Genomic DNA, 14,986 nt, shown 5'->3' with positions numbered 1-14,986 from the left:
TTGCAGGCAAAAAAGTGCCTAGGCTCAGTCTCCAGGTCTAGCATCTCAGGTAGCAGGGCTGGAAAAGGCATCTGTCCGGCAGTGACTCTCCAAAGTCTCACAATCAGTGTAGTCAGTACAAGACTTGATTAACCAGGCCTGGGGAACTTCAGACTAGGGGCTCAATGCCTAGTCCATGCCCCCTGCACAGGCCACACCCCCTCATTCCAAGCCACACCCCTTGCCCTCCTTGAGTGATTTTGCCTGGCTGGAATTTTTTACTTGAACTATGACAATGCCTTTTGGTTTACTGGATGGAAGCTGTGGCGAGAGAGAGAGAGAGAGAGAGAGAGAGAGAGAGCACTGAAACTTCTGTGTGGCTGCAATGAAGCCTACTGTACCAAGATAAGAGTCACATTCATTGCTTCACCCATTTTTGCCCACCACTGGCATGTGTCCCCCAGGACACTACCCACAAGGAAATGTGGCCCTTAGGTTAAAAGACGCTCCCCACATCTGAGACAAACCAATGGTTTGACAATGTATATCAGCTTAATTATTTCACATAAGCCTAAAAGAAATGTATATGTGTTTATCGTTTTTATTTCATATTAAAATTTCTACTTTCCCATCCAACAGAGGCACTCAAATCAGCAAAAAAATCCCAGAAACAGCATCATAATTTTTTAAAAAAAGAATACACATCATTAAAATCACGAAACACCCTATGAAATTAAAAGCAGCAAAAAAAGAACTCAAAAAAGCCAACTAACAAGCAATAACTCAAAGCATCAACAGAGTTCAAAGCTTGCTGAAGGAGAAAGGTTGTCAGGTGCCAGCAGTACACCAGCAGCAAGGAAGATAACCAGAGTTTGGGGAGGGGGAGCAAATTGCTTCCCATATACATTATCTCCCCACTCCCATCCATCACTTTAGGTAGGAGGTCTTACAATCTGCCTGGTTTCATTTTAAACATAAGAAGAGCCTGCAGGATTAGGCCAGTGGCCCATCTAGTCCAACATCTCACAGTGGCCAACCAAATGCCCATTGGAAGCCCACAAGCAGGCCTTAAGTGCAAGAGTACTCTCCCCTCCTGTGGCTTCTGGCAACTGGTTTTCAGAAGCTTACTGCCTCTGACTATGGTGGCAGAGCACAGCCATCGTGGCTAATAGCCATTGATAGCATTATCCTCCATGAATTTGTCTAATATTCTTTTAAAGCCATCTTAGTTGGTGGCCATCACTGCCTCATGTGGGAGCAAATTCTATAGTTTAACTATGTGCTGCGTAAAGAAGTGCTTTCCTTTGTCTGTCCTGAATCTTCCAACATTCAGCTTCCTTCCAACATGACACTTGTATCATGTCACCTCTGAGTCACTTTTTCTCTAAACTAAAAAGCCCCCAATGCTGCAACCTCATAGGGGAGTCCCTCCATCCCTTTGATCACTCTGGTTGCCCTTTTCTGAACCTTTTCCAACTCAACAATATCCCTTTTGAGGTGAGGCAACTCTGGATCATTCTGTTGCTTTTTAAATATGTGTGGTTGAAGTATTAAAGCAAAACTGGTCATCCCGGTAATGTCTAAGATGTGAAGGGAGGATATAACATTTTTTTGCCATCTCTTGTAGATTAATTTTCTGGCGGGGGGGGGGAGGCGGACCCAGCTAGTTCTAATACTTTGTTTTCAACATGTCTTCCTCCACTAAAAAATAATTCCAAAATCACTCCCATGGAGGAAAACATTACTTCAGAAGTATCCTCCTGTGAACTTCCAGCCTTTAGCTTAGGAAGAGTGACAGGTTATATGCCTCCTACTGGTGCAGCTGCCAGAACAGCCAAGGCCACCCTGCCAAACAAACATGGGCTGCTTGTGATGTGAGGCTCTCCGTCTCAATGGTCCATTCTGAAGGGCCAAACGCATATATAAATCCAGTCCCTTCAAGCCCTTGATGATGCAGCAGAGCAGCCAGAAGCGCTCAGTCTAACAGCCAGTACCAGGAATACACAATCCAAAAACAACAGCGGACTTGTTGGAGCCAGCATGGTTTGAGGGAATAGGACACTGGATTCAGACCAAGAGAAGCTGGGCTCCAAATCCCAGGTCTCAGCCCTAGACTCACTGTGTGGCCTCAGGCTACCCTTTTATGCTGAGACCAAGAGGAATCAGAGCATCTGGGAAGCTGTAGTACAAAAGACCATTCACATATGCAGGTGGAAGTGGAAAAGCAGCAAAGTATGTTGGATAAAATGATATGTGGGGGTTCAGGTTTTTATATTTGGTACATATGCAGAGTTGGAGGAGAGTGTTTATTTTATTTATTTATTCATTGCACTTGTACACCGCCCCATAGCTGAAGCTCTCTGGGTGGTTTACAGCAATCAAAAACATTAAAACAAATATACAATTTAAAACATGGTATTTTAAAAACAATTTAAAACACAATTTTAAAATTTAAAACAATATAAAAACATTAAAACACATGCTAAAATGCCTGGGAGAAGAGGACAGTCTTGACCCGGCGCCGAAAAGATAACAGTGTTGGCGCCAGGCGCACCTCGTCATACCATCATTCCATAATTTGGGGGCCACCACTGAGAAGGCCCTCTCCCTTGTTGCCACCCTCCGAGCTTCCCTTGGAGTAGGCACCCGGAGAAGGGCCTTTGACCTTGAACATAGTGTACAGGTGGGTTCATATTGGGAGACGCGTTCCATCAGGTATTGTGGTCCCAAGCCGTGTAAGGCTTTATAGGTCAAAACCAGCACCATGAATTGAGCTCAGAAACATATAGGCAGACAATACAAGCGGGCCAGAATCGGTTTTATATGTTCGGACCGTCTGGTCCCCGTTACCAATCTGGCCGCTGCATTTTGCACAAGCTGCAGTTTCCAAACCGTCTTCAAAGGCAGCCCCACGTAGAGTGCATTACAGTAATCTAATTTGGAGGTTACCAGAGCATGGGCAACTGAAGCCAGGTTCTTCCTGTCCAGATAGGGGCATAGCTGGGCCACCAACCAAAGTTGGTAGAAGGCACTCCATGCCACCGAGGCTACCTGAGCCTCAAGTGACAGAGATGGTTCTAGGAGAACCCCCAAATTACAAACCTGCTTCTTCAGGGGGAGTGCAGCCCCATCCAGGACAGGTTGTTCTGTCCCCCATGCTGTTCAACATCTACATGAAACCGTTGGATGTTGGCCCTAACAAAAGCAGAGAGTGCTCAGGGCTGGGTTATATATCATAAAAGCCTCTTGGGGCAATTCTTCAGCTTTCAATTTCAACCAGTTATTGTAAAGGATTGCCCAGTCATTGAGTGCCATCTGCCCAACAGTCTGAACCCGGCTCAGAATTTAGCATGCAGTTAATCTTGCCTTTAATTCTGTCAAGCATGTTCCTAGCCCTCATGGATCTTGGATAAAACTTTGTAAATGTGTGTGTAAGTGTGCAGAGATCTGATGCTGTCTCTGAAAACAGGGGTTCTGGGAGTTTGGGGAGGAAATATTCTTCTCGGAGCTAAGAGAGGAGCCAATTTGGACATCTTCCCGTTCCTCTCTTAAGATTTCTCTTTCCCATCATGCCACCAGCATCAGTCACAACTGTACCTCCTCCAGTACCAGCCTTCTCTCCAGTTCCATCACTGAGCTGCTCTGTGGCACAAAAACCAAATAAAGTTTGGGGTGGGGGTAGGCTGTAAATACTGAGCTGCCTAAGTTTGTTCTCTGGGTTGAAAATATCTGTGATATGGATGTAGTGTGTGTGCGTGGCTTGGACCAGAGAGGAATATCCTTGTAGACTAAGGCCTTCCAAAAATACTAGTGCCTCATAGTCTTTATTTTAGGTACACTTAGCTGCATTTAGAGCAAGGGTGGGAGCCTATAAATCTCCAAATATTGTTGTAGTCCAACTTGCATCAACCCCAGGTGGCATGGCCAATAGTTGGGAATTGTAGTCTAGCAACATAGCTTTCCGACCTCTGATTTAGGAGCTTGTTGCTTAGGGTAACAACTGGTGCTTCTGTTGTTTTAGTGGTACCCAGAAATGAACAGATCAAGGTTTCACAGGGTTTCATTTCTGGACTTCTTCACCACAATCATAGGCAGGCTGAAGTTCACCCCCAAACAAGAACATGCAATTGTATTTTCTTGCCCTACTGTTTTCTCCCAGGCCTGTACATGATCAGGGTTCTATTGGAGCAATTATTTCCCCATCTGCTCATCTCTCACCTCACCAATCACTCTGTGGGAACGGTTGCTGGTGCAGGCCACACTAGCTGCCTATCAAGCAAGAACAGCAAAGAAAAGGAGAGGGCAACTGGAGTCACATCCATGCCATACATTTAGAGCATATTCATACCACCTTAACCATCATGACTTCACCCAAAGAATCCTGGAAACTGTAGTTTGCCCCTCACAGAGCCACAATTCGCAGCACCCTTAACAAAGTACAGTCCCCAGATTCTTTGTGCTTTAAATGTATGGTGTGGATGTGACCTGGATCCATTATACTTGCAGCCAACTTACCTACTGCACTGCCAGGTAGCACCTTCCCTTGCCACTCAGTATTGCCTCTCCATTTCCTCTCCTTGTTCTTTGTCCATGGATGATGGAAGACTCCCAGCTACACAGATTGTGACCTGAAATATACTGTTCACAGCTCCCTGCTCCCTTCAGCCTGTCATTATCCTTTATTCCTCTGCATCAGCCTGTCTTCCACCCCCATCTCCTGCTCCTTTGCCCTGTTTTTCCAGTGCTATCCTCCCACCCCCACCTCCATCTCTTCCTGTCTGTGTCTCCTGACTCTCTGTCTTGCACATGTTTCTCACTTCCTCTCCCTGATACTCACAGCTCAAAGGCAGGAACTGCTTGAGAGCTTTAATCACAAAAGTTCAAATGAAAGAGAATTCATTTAATAGAGTTGTCACAGCTGATATTCTGCAATGTAGACACTGTAGCCCCCTGGCACCAGGAGAGAGAGAAAGAGAGACAGAGACAGAGACCATTTCCTGAACTGCAGCACATCTTGGCACCTCTGCCACTTGGTTTCAAGCATCACATACCCTATCCAGAAGACAGAGCAGCTTTTTTAAAAGCTTGGGTTTCTACATTCTCCCTCTGCAAAATCTAACCTGCTCTATAGTAATTTTTTTTTTAAAGTAAGAGTTCTGAGCTACTCCACATGTTACATTTAGCTCTCGAGAATCAATGCCCATGCACAAAACCCAGCACGAGAGGGATCATGGCTTTAGCTGGGGGGGGGGAGAAGCATACTGATTTGGGAGGTAAGGGAGTTGATCACAGCTTGCAAGCATTTTGCAGACAAAAGTCACAGTTTACACAGATGTGCCCCATCCTAAATGATGTCATGCATATGGTGCATGGTACTTAGAAAATAGTCCTCAAGTGCAAAATATTAACATCTACAGCAACCCCAAAGGGTATGTTTTGTTCTACTTGTCCATAACTTCTGGAATCAAGCACAGCCCCTGTTGGAAAACACCAGGGTTACCAGTCTTTTAATATTTGATGCTTCCAGCCCTGTAAAAAGAGGCCCTATTAGCTGATTTTAAGGACAGGCGGATTATGAAAATTTGTCCATATAACTTAAAAAAAAAATCCAGCTATCCACAGTGGAAGCCATGCCTGAGAAATTCAATAAAGAGATCGGCCACCAGAAGCCCAAAATCACCTCCAGATCGCCTTTGGTATCAAACAGTGGAGTTTTCTATAGCTAAGTACTATACTTCTTTTTTTCATTTACTTAGACATTTAGGCTGAAATCCACAAACCTCTTATTCCGGAAAAGTATCCCTATCAGTTGTGGCAACAAAAGTACAAAGGAAACAAATAACAGAACTAGAACTCCATGGAACATTACAAACAAGGGAGGGAAGGACATGTCAATGTGTGACACTGACGCGTTGCTGAAAATAGCATTCCTGTGCCAGATAATCCTTCCCCTCCACCCTACCTCCGCTTGCCTCATGCCATGCCTTCTTCACTTTGTGTATTTCCCTGCCCCTGCCAGTGGGAGCTGAAGATGTGGTACAAGAAGCGGGAAAAGGCATATGATGATTTCACAACAGAAGGTAGAGTGATCCTTGACTTCAAGTCCTGCCTCTTCCATGTTGTGCAATGTCAGTACTAGGAAAAGATGCTTGGGTGGGGGAAGAGAAGGAGCAAGCTTTATCTGGCAGGTAAAGGTGATAGAAAATGATGTTCTTCAGTTAGAAAGGGATGGAGTTTGACTCCTGACTCCTGCAGCAGCACCTATACAAACATACAGCCAAAAAAACGAAGGTCAAATCAATGTCAGAGGCCCTGCTTCAGGTTCCTCCATCATCAGAGGGGCAACAAGTGAACACAAGAAGAAGGACGCAACATAAGAGCCTGCTGGATCAGGCCAGTGGCCCGTCTAGTCCAGCATCCTGTTCACACAGTGGCCGATGGGATGCCCAAGGGAAGCCTGAAACAGGATCTGAGCGCAACAGCATTCTCCCCACTTGTGATTAGAGAAATACTGCCTCTGACAGTGCAGGCATAAAATAGTAGCCACCGATCTTCCAGGAATTTGTTTTCTTATATTTTTGCCATTTTACCTTAGATTGCATTTATTATAATTAGCAACTTCATAGTTTTTCTAAGCTGCTCTGATTATCTTTGTATAAGAGAAGTGTAGGATATAAATGCTCATCAATAAAGGCTATACCACACTCCCTATTTTAGATGAATTGAAGCAGGCATTTCTTGCCAATACCAATCTGATGCCATCTTGTGTGGTTCAGACCTCAGTGATACTGAGCATTCACACATTTATGTGATCTCCAGAGGAAGAGAGCTAAAGGACAAAATCACAAGCAAACAACAGGATAGCCAGTATATTTCTGGTTATCTTTTTTTGTTTGGTTTTGTCACTGAACAGCAGATAATTCCTCATTTGTTTCACAATCCACTATTAATTGGTGCCCACTTGTCTTCATAGTTGGGAAAAATCCCACGTGCCACTCCTTTCAAAGGCCTCCAGATCTTTTTATTAAAGAATCCACACACCCACACACACATATTGTTATACTGAGGGTCTCATTCTAATGGTTTTTTTCTGTCTCAGGATCCAGCTTGACATGGAGTCCGACACCAGTAAGTAGAGATGAAAGGATCTGTCGATTTCGGTTCTCTCAGTTACTCTGTATTTCTAACCTTAAATTCAGTTCTCCACATTTCTTCAGCAACTTGAAAATTATTTTTAAATCGTAAAAATTATTCAGCATTTTAGTGTAAAATCTCTCAGTAAACATTTTTGTACGCAGTATTAATATACACTTTTTGAAAGTAATTTCTCATACTATAATGAATTTTTATATGTTACTTTCACTATTATATTCATTTTTATGCACGCTTTCCCCTAATATATGCTTTTCTGGTAACCATTGTTTGGTTGGAGAACTGCATTGCAAAATTAGGATAAGTATGAATGTCAAAGGAAGGCCGTGCTTTTATTCTCAACTTGTTTCAGAAAGTGCAAATTTGATGGATTTGGTTTTAAATGGGAATTGAATTGAATTTCTCCCTTCATCCCTATCAGTAACTATGAGTCGGCTGAATCTAATCTAGTTTTGTACTTTTTATCATAAGCCTCCTAATGTAAAGTGCTTTTGTGGCTGCCTACTTTAAGAAAGTTACAGCTTTAGCTGCCAAGTTGAAATAAAAAGATTATAAAATGTGAAGGAATGTTTTATTTTAAAAAAAACACATGAAGGCATTTGAAATGAACCTTAGGTTTTATCATGTTGACATGTGTGACATGCAGTTTAAGAAAACTTGGGAATTTTGGGTCACTGGTTCATTATGTTTTAACTGGGGTTTAGCATCATCCCTTAGTGATTAAGAGGCAAATGAAGACAGAAGTACGGCTCTATGGACAACAGTAAATGCTTTGCTTTCAAGTACTTAATTCCGCAAACTAAGTAGCTCTTCTGATATAGATTTATGTCTGTGCTGCCCAGCATCACCACATACACAAGGAGATCTCTAGTTTTATGACCCTATTGCTCAACATGCTCCTAACAGTTCTCTTACAAGAGGGATGGAAAAAATGTGAACCTCTTGATGTTGCTCAGCTTCAGCTCCCATCATGCTTGATTATTGGCCATGTTGGCTGGGCCTGATTTTGGAGTTAGAATCCAATGGCATCTGGAGAGCCACAGGTTCCACACATCCCTGCTTAGTAGAAGTATGCATGAAGCATAGTCACAGCTCTTCTGAGAAACCCAGTATGGTGAAACGGGTAGAATGCAGGACTTGGATTGGGGAGATCCAGATTCAGACCCTGCTGTAAAACTCAAAGGAACAACGCTCAGCCAGTACCATCTTGGTTGAAGCCTACCACACAGACTCGTTGGGACAAAAAGTAAAGGGAACATCTCTGCAACACTGAGCAACATAGAGGAAGGGTGGGATAAAAATGTAATAATAAATACATGAATGAAATCATTCTGTAGTTGATTTTTATTAATTTGATTTTTAACCTGTCCCATGCCAAAAACTTAGGGAAGCTTACAATTTGAAAAAAGAAAAGAAAAAAGAAGCCCAATGGGGGCAGTTTCCTATGTTTTATGTTTCTTTTTAGAAACAACTGAGAAAGCCCTACACAAATCATGCAGTATTAACCTTTCCACCTGCACCCCTTTCCCTTATTCCCTTGATGCCATGGCAGTGTAGACCCTATCCACATTCCAGCAATCCCACCATATCCCATTGCCCACTCATAGAGACCTCTCCTCTTTCAAATTAACCCTACCACTCAGCCCTGTGTCCACTACACACACACACACACACACCCACAGAGAGAGAGAGAGAGAGAGAGAGAGAGACCAATATTGTCTGCTTATCTAACCACAGATTCCCAAATAGTTGGGTGGGATGCATCAGAATAAGTCCTGATAGATGTGGGTAATGAAAGTCTCTCTGAGATATTGGGTAGGACACAATTCTTTATAGTTAGGACAGGATGGAAATCTCTTCTGATGCATGGGGTAAGGCCAATGGGAAGTTCCTCCATGCTAAATAACATTCTATTTATTGGTCCCCAGCGTGGAATGTTTTGGAATGGCTGGTCCTAACCATTCCTTGAAGACCATCTTCACCGTTAAAGTCGGGGTATTACAGTTGTGAGCTCCAACTAACCACAGTCAGAACTTCTGAAGTCTTCCCAACACAGCCTATGAGTCCTGACACTGAAGAAAAGCACAGGTATCCAGTAACCCCTATATAGGGAGGAGAGAGTGAATCTGCAACAGCAGCAAGTTCAGAAGCTGCAGTAACAGCACTGCACCATTTCCAGCAGGCACTTGCACAGACAGCAGCAATCTTATTCCAAATTTAAACCCTGCCTGCTCATTGTTTATGTTGTAGATTCTAATTCTAATGGCTGGTGATGCGCAAGGTTTTTTGTTATGATTAGCAAGTACTGAATTCAGTGTCAGTTCTCTCTCTCTCTCTCTCTCTCTCTCTCACACACACACACACACACATAAATAAACACTCATAAAAACATGCCTTTTGATTTACAGGACTGAAATAATATTTGCATATTTTCTGTGACAAAGAAAAATCCTTTTCTTCGGAGACGTATCCTCCACACACATACACACACACAAAAAGGAATCTCTGTGCTTCTTATATACACACATTGACCTACAGGAGACCTGATAACAGAATTATTCATTCCAAATAAGGAATACTTGTCAAGAGAGTTAATAAAGAGAAAGCAGCAGAATTATTTCTGAGCATATAATACCCAGAAGATGCTGTCCATTCCTTTCCTCTCCCTCATGCCTAGCTTCATCCTGTTTCATTCCTTCCTTCTCCCCAACCAACTGCCCTCCAAAGGAGGCACAAACAAAATATCACGAGCAAAACTGTTACAACCTTCTGTCTGTGATTTGGGGGGGGGGAGTATTTTATGAATCAAGCAAAATGTGATCAACAAAATGTGATCGCAGGGCTGTGACTATCTCAGTCCAAGTCCTCTAAATACAACCTGGCCTTGTGCTCAGGACATGGCTTCTTGAGAATTTGCATTTAGAGAAAACTGCAGCCAGGGGCAAGCAGTTCCAGTAGTCACACTCTTTGTATTCACTAAAAGTTTCAAGCCCTTTCAGTTACTACCGCCTTGCCCACGACAGAGGAACAGCTCTTACTGTCTTTGGGAAAATACTCTAAATTCTTTGAAAACCTAAATATTGTGTTCCAGATAATAGGCTTATACACATTAAGCAAATTCAGAGGAATTTCCATAAACTACTCCATTCTTATTTCCCTGGCACATATTTTTGGGCATGAAGCCTTGGCATGGCATTTGGGGAGGTGCCACAGCTACACTCTATGGGCTTCAAGTTCTACTTTCCTCATGTTTCCCAATTAGAATACAATCCTGTGTTGATCATTAGTGACCAGAGGACAGCCCTGCATGGCCTTACCTCCTGAGCATGTCTTGCCTTTCACTTCCCTTCAACTGATGACATTACCCCAAGCGGCTCTGCCCACAGTCATAATAATCACCAAAGGACCACTAGTGATCTAACCCAGCCACATGGACAAAAGGAAAAACCAACCAACCACATGTCAGCTCACATGATTCAGATTGCACATTCATCTCCAAAGACAGCAAGCAGTAGTAAGGCCAACACATCATGCAATTATCTCATACTATTTCTGTAGCACTGGCTAAACTCCCAGCTGGCATGTCTCCTTATGACACTTTGCAGGTGAGGTCTCATAAGGAAATACATGCAGAATGCATGCATTCTTGCATGCAGAAAGTCCCAAGTGCAATCCACGGCATCTGTAGGTAGGCCTGGGAAAGCCCCATCAGAAAACATGGAGAGTAGCTGCCAGTCAGTGTAGACAATACTGAGCTAGTTGCAGCAGTGGCTCGTAACTCAGTATAAGGCAGCATCCTATGTTCCTATGTTCTTAAGAAGACCCTTGGGTGATCTGATGCTGCCTTGAAAACCCTTACAGAGAAGAAGCAGGGCCTTATAGCTGGCTATTCTTGCATTGCTTACCATGTAAGGTGCTACTTAAAACATGACCAAAGATGTCAGAAAAATTCGGTTTAGACTTTAATGCAAACCAACCTACACAATTCACACTTCTCCGAATGTTGTGGTGCAGCTCTCCGGCCAAATCATGTATACAAAGATGTGTGTTTCAGGAGACAAGTGTGCATTAAAATGCATATATCAGTGAAAATAAGATAAAATGCATTATATTAGGGAAATTGCTTGCAAAAAAATTGTTTATCAGACAAAACTACATAAAAACATGTATATCGGGAGAATTTTGCACTGAAATGGTGATGGATTTTCATAAGGATTAAAAAAAGCCTTATGCAGACATGTGAACTGAACTTAAGACTAGAAAAATGAGAAACCTAAACTGACAAATGTGACTGAAAGGATTTGCCCCCCCCCAGTGTAGTAGGTTTTGCGGGGGGGGGGTATTTATTCGCAAGGAAAGCGAGCAGCAAAAACAAATAGGGTTTAATTTATCTCCAAGCTGAAGTGCCCATCCCTGAACAAGAAAGAACAGCCAACGTCTCTCTCTCCCTCATCCCTAGGCAGTCCAAGATGCTTTCAGCTCCATCGGTCCCATGTCACCAAGTACCCAGTCCAGCCTGCGGTGTTGAGGCTCTCTCTCTCTTTCTCTCCAGCCATCGCCATAATAAACTTCTTTCATTAATAATGAGTGTCTGGTTTTTATCAGCTCCAGGCTTAGCCCATAATACACTAAAAGAGACCCAGCCATTGGCAGCTGGCAGGCCCTGGCAAGACGAGGAACTGCAAAACACGGACAAACAACTCTCTTCACAGCTCTCTGCATGCAGAGCGGAGGGAACAAATACAAACTAGGCAGAGCTTGGTTCTTTGCATCCTTTTTAAAATTCATATTATTGTAATGATACCATTTGCTTAAATGTGGATGAAACCTCTCTATGCAAAGCAGAGACTTTAAAAAAAGTAGTCTTGTGGCAACTATGAATGCTTCTGTGTTATCCTTTAAAAAGAAATGTATTGTGGCATGAGCTTTCATAGGCCCTTAACTTTTGTTAGTTTTTTTACAGAGCAGCAAAAAACTTGTTATGCAACTAACAAGGTTACTCTTCTAGTTGAAAAAGAGGAATGTATAATTCGCTATTTAAGCTTACAACCCAACTGACAGCAGCAGAATTCCAGGAATTCCAAACATCTCCCAAATATTTTGCGATGTTACCACTAATCCACACTGTTGTCATGCAAACTGAGTGATTGATATGGACTGCAGAATATTTTAAGACAGAATGATCTGCATCCTGTCTTTTAAACTACAGGTCAAAATCAGTGACATCTACTGGATATAGGCCAGATGGAAATCATGGTGGCATTGCCTTTATATGGATTGGTTAGAATTTAAATGCCTCTTTTGATCTGGTTTGCTCCAAATTACTATAAAGCTGTCATTTTTCTTTTACTCTCTTAACATTTTCTCAGGGCCTTTTCTGTGGTGGTGTCCTGATTGTGAAATACCCTTCCCAGAGAGTCTTGCCTGGAACTTACATTGTTGTCTTTTAGGTGTAATACTTTTTTTTATTTTCTCAGGCTTTCCAGTTTTAAGAACATGTTTTAGTGCTCTGTAGATTTTTGGCACCACTGATTTCTCTGTTGCTGTTTTTACTCTGACACCATTTTAAATTTGTTTCTGGTTTTTATGCCCATGTTTATGTCCATATTTTGGTTTTTTAAACATTCTTTGCACTGTCCAGATAACTTTCTGTGAATGGGTGAGTGGTACAAAAAATGCTTTCTCTGTCATGCTCTGGACTGTGGCAATGAGGAGACAATGCACATGGCGTTGTTGCATCTTCAGTGTTGCAAAACAGAATGTTATGGCTTTAACATTTTCAAATCTCTATTAAAATTTGACATCCCAGAGAAACTGTGTTAGTATGTGCATGCAATATTGCCATACCTAACAACAGAAACAGTGCATCACTAAACACTATGTCATAGCAACAACTGAACACAGCACATGTCTTCGTAGATTCATGTTGTCCCCTGGCCTGTGCAAATAAACTTGCCTTGAGGATTTAAAACAGGTGTGGGGAACCTTTGACCCTCCAGAAGGTGTTGAACTACAACTTCCAGCATCCCCGGCTATTTGTTATGCTTGCTGGAGCTCATGGGAGTTGTAGTTCAGCAACGTCTGGAGAGTTAAAGGTTCCCTACACCTGATTTAAAATGAACAGGACACATCCGCCATTTAGAACAGAAGGGTCCAATTTTAGGACGTCCACTTAAGTCCATCATCTCATGCCAAAAGACTTGAGCGAGATCAGAAAAGATATTGTAGGACACAGCAACAGATGGGTGCCTCCTTATTGCATAAGAAAAAAAGTAGCACGGAAGTGGGTGTTACATCAAGGCAAGGAACACCCCCTGCTGAAACATAACTGTAAGTATGTCCATTATCACAAATGGCCATATTGGAATATATATACAGGTATTTATGAATACATACCCTCAAAAGCCTAATGTGTAAAATCTTACTAAATAAATTAATTTTTGCTAAGTACGTCCTCCCCCGGGATTCTAATTCCCTAAAGACAACTGCAGGTTTTGGCCATAGTTATGTGTAAAGCTGCTGATTTCTTCTGCATCTTTTCACCTTCAAAAGCCTGTCCTTATATACCATTAGTTTATCCAAAATGCATCCTGGAATAGAAGGGACCCTGTTTTTTTCTTTAACAAGGGAACTACACCGCACTCTTTCAAGGTAAAACCTCCCAGCTATGGGTTTCCAATGACATGCTAGTGATGGGCTTCATTCTGCAATAGTCAGATTTGCCACTGGATTAATTATTATTTCTGACATTATCTTTGTGGAGAGAATTTTGAAGTAGCAACTCTCCAAACCTGGTTTCCGGTTCATTCTTCTTTTTGAATCTTTTTTTTTTAATTTGCTTTGAAATCATTGATAGTGTGAGTGATACTTTGATCAATCTATTTTCTGTGTGAGCTCTTCAAATGTACATTCCCTTTCACTGATGTCAATGAAGTGTTGATTATAACTGACAGATAGAAAGCAGGAGGGGGGAATGAGGTGTTGATTGTAAGCAGCAGGGAGGAAGACACTGACTTGATTATGCCTTAATCAGCTCTGCAATGCACTTGAAAAGGAATGAAACAGGCAATAATTACAGAGTTCAGAATAAAAACCAATACCAGTGGAGACTTGTGAATAAATAGCGATTATAATATTGATAAGTCTCTGCAAAGCAAAAAACAAAACAAAACCAGAGATCAGAAAAATGAAAAGATATCGGAGGAAAAAGGACAACCACTAGGGGGCCACGTTTAAAAACAAAATGTAAAAAAATAGAGGATTCCATCCCTATGGCATGCTCACCTGAGAATGGCTTGCCACCTGGTGAGTTAATGGCAGAGGTGAGCACTGAGTGAGGCAAGTGCCGAATTCAAGCTGTGCCTGTAAAGGAAGAATTAGGAATGCACTAAAGAGTGTGCTACTGTTTCTTCCTTTGCAGCTGCAGGTTGAATTTCTGCCACTTGAAGTCATATGATATCAGGCGTGGGAAAAGTGGTTGTGATTCACCCCAAATGGCCTGGTGGACCTAATTAGGCCTAAAGGCCAGACATTCTCCACCCAGGGACTAGGTGAGGGCAGTGAAGACAGATGTGGAATCCTATATAATGAGAAATAGTTGAAAAATAGTGTCACAAGAGGTTTAATTAATGCTTTGGTCCCTGAACTTTTTTTTTTTTTTTTTTACAATAATTTTTATTCAGATTTTCATAAAACATACAAAACAAAACCATAAAACATTCAAAGACAAAAAACAAAATCAAAAATAGTTAGACAAAAACAAAAAAAAAAAATAAAAAGTAAAATATTGACTTCCCATTTGTCACAGATCAAATCAGTTATAGGTCTACAATGTATAACAATCCTGTCTCTTAAA

General features: G+C 42.0%; 1 protein-coding gene across 21 annotated transcripts in view; it reads right to left on the bottom strand.

The window, feature by feature from the left end:
- The window catches only part of EPB41L1 (erythrocyte membrane protein band 4.1 like 1), a 231,146-nt gene that overhangs the window by 94,336 nt on the left and 121,824 nt on the right, over positions 1 to 14,986 (bottom strand). Inside the window, exon 1 of one of the 21 annotated variants that reach the window (XM_061631575.1) lies at positions 4,495 to 4,717. The exons of the other annotated variants lie outside the window; for them this stretch is intronic. The gene's annotated coding sequence lies outside the window, so the exon portion shown is untranslated. Of the gene's footprint in view, positions 1 to 4,494; positions 4,718 to 14,986 lie in introns of those variants that run through there. 21 annotated transcript variants of the gene reach the window in all.

The sequence above is a fragment of the Rhineura floridana genome, chromosome 6, assembly GCF_030035675.1.
Source record: "Rhineura floridana isolate rRhiFlo1 chromosome 6, rRhiFlo1.hap2, whole genome shotgun sequence".
NCBI classification, from domain to species: domain Eukaryota; kingdom Metazoa; phylum Chordata; class Lepidosauria; order Squamata; family Rhineuridae; genus Rhineura; species Rhineura floridana.
This window is presented reverse-complemented; position numbering and strand designations above follow the sequence as displayed.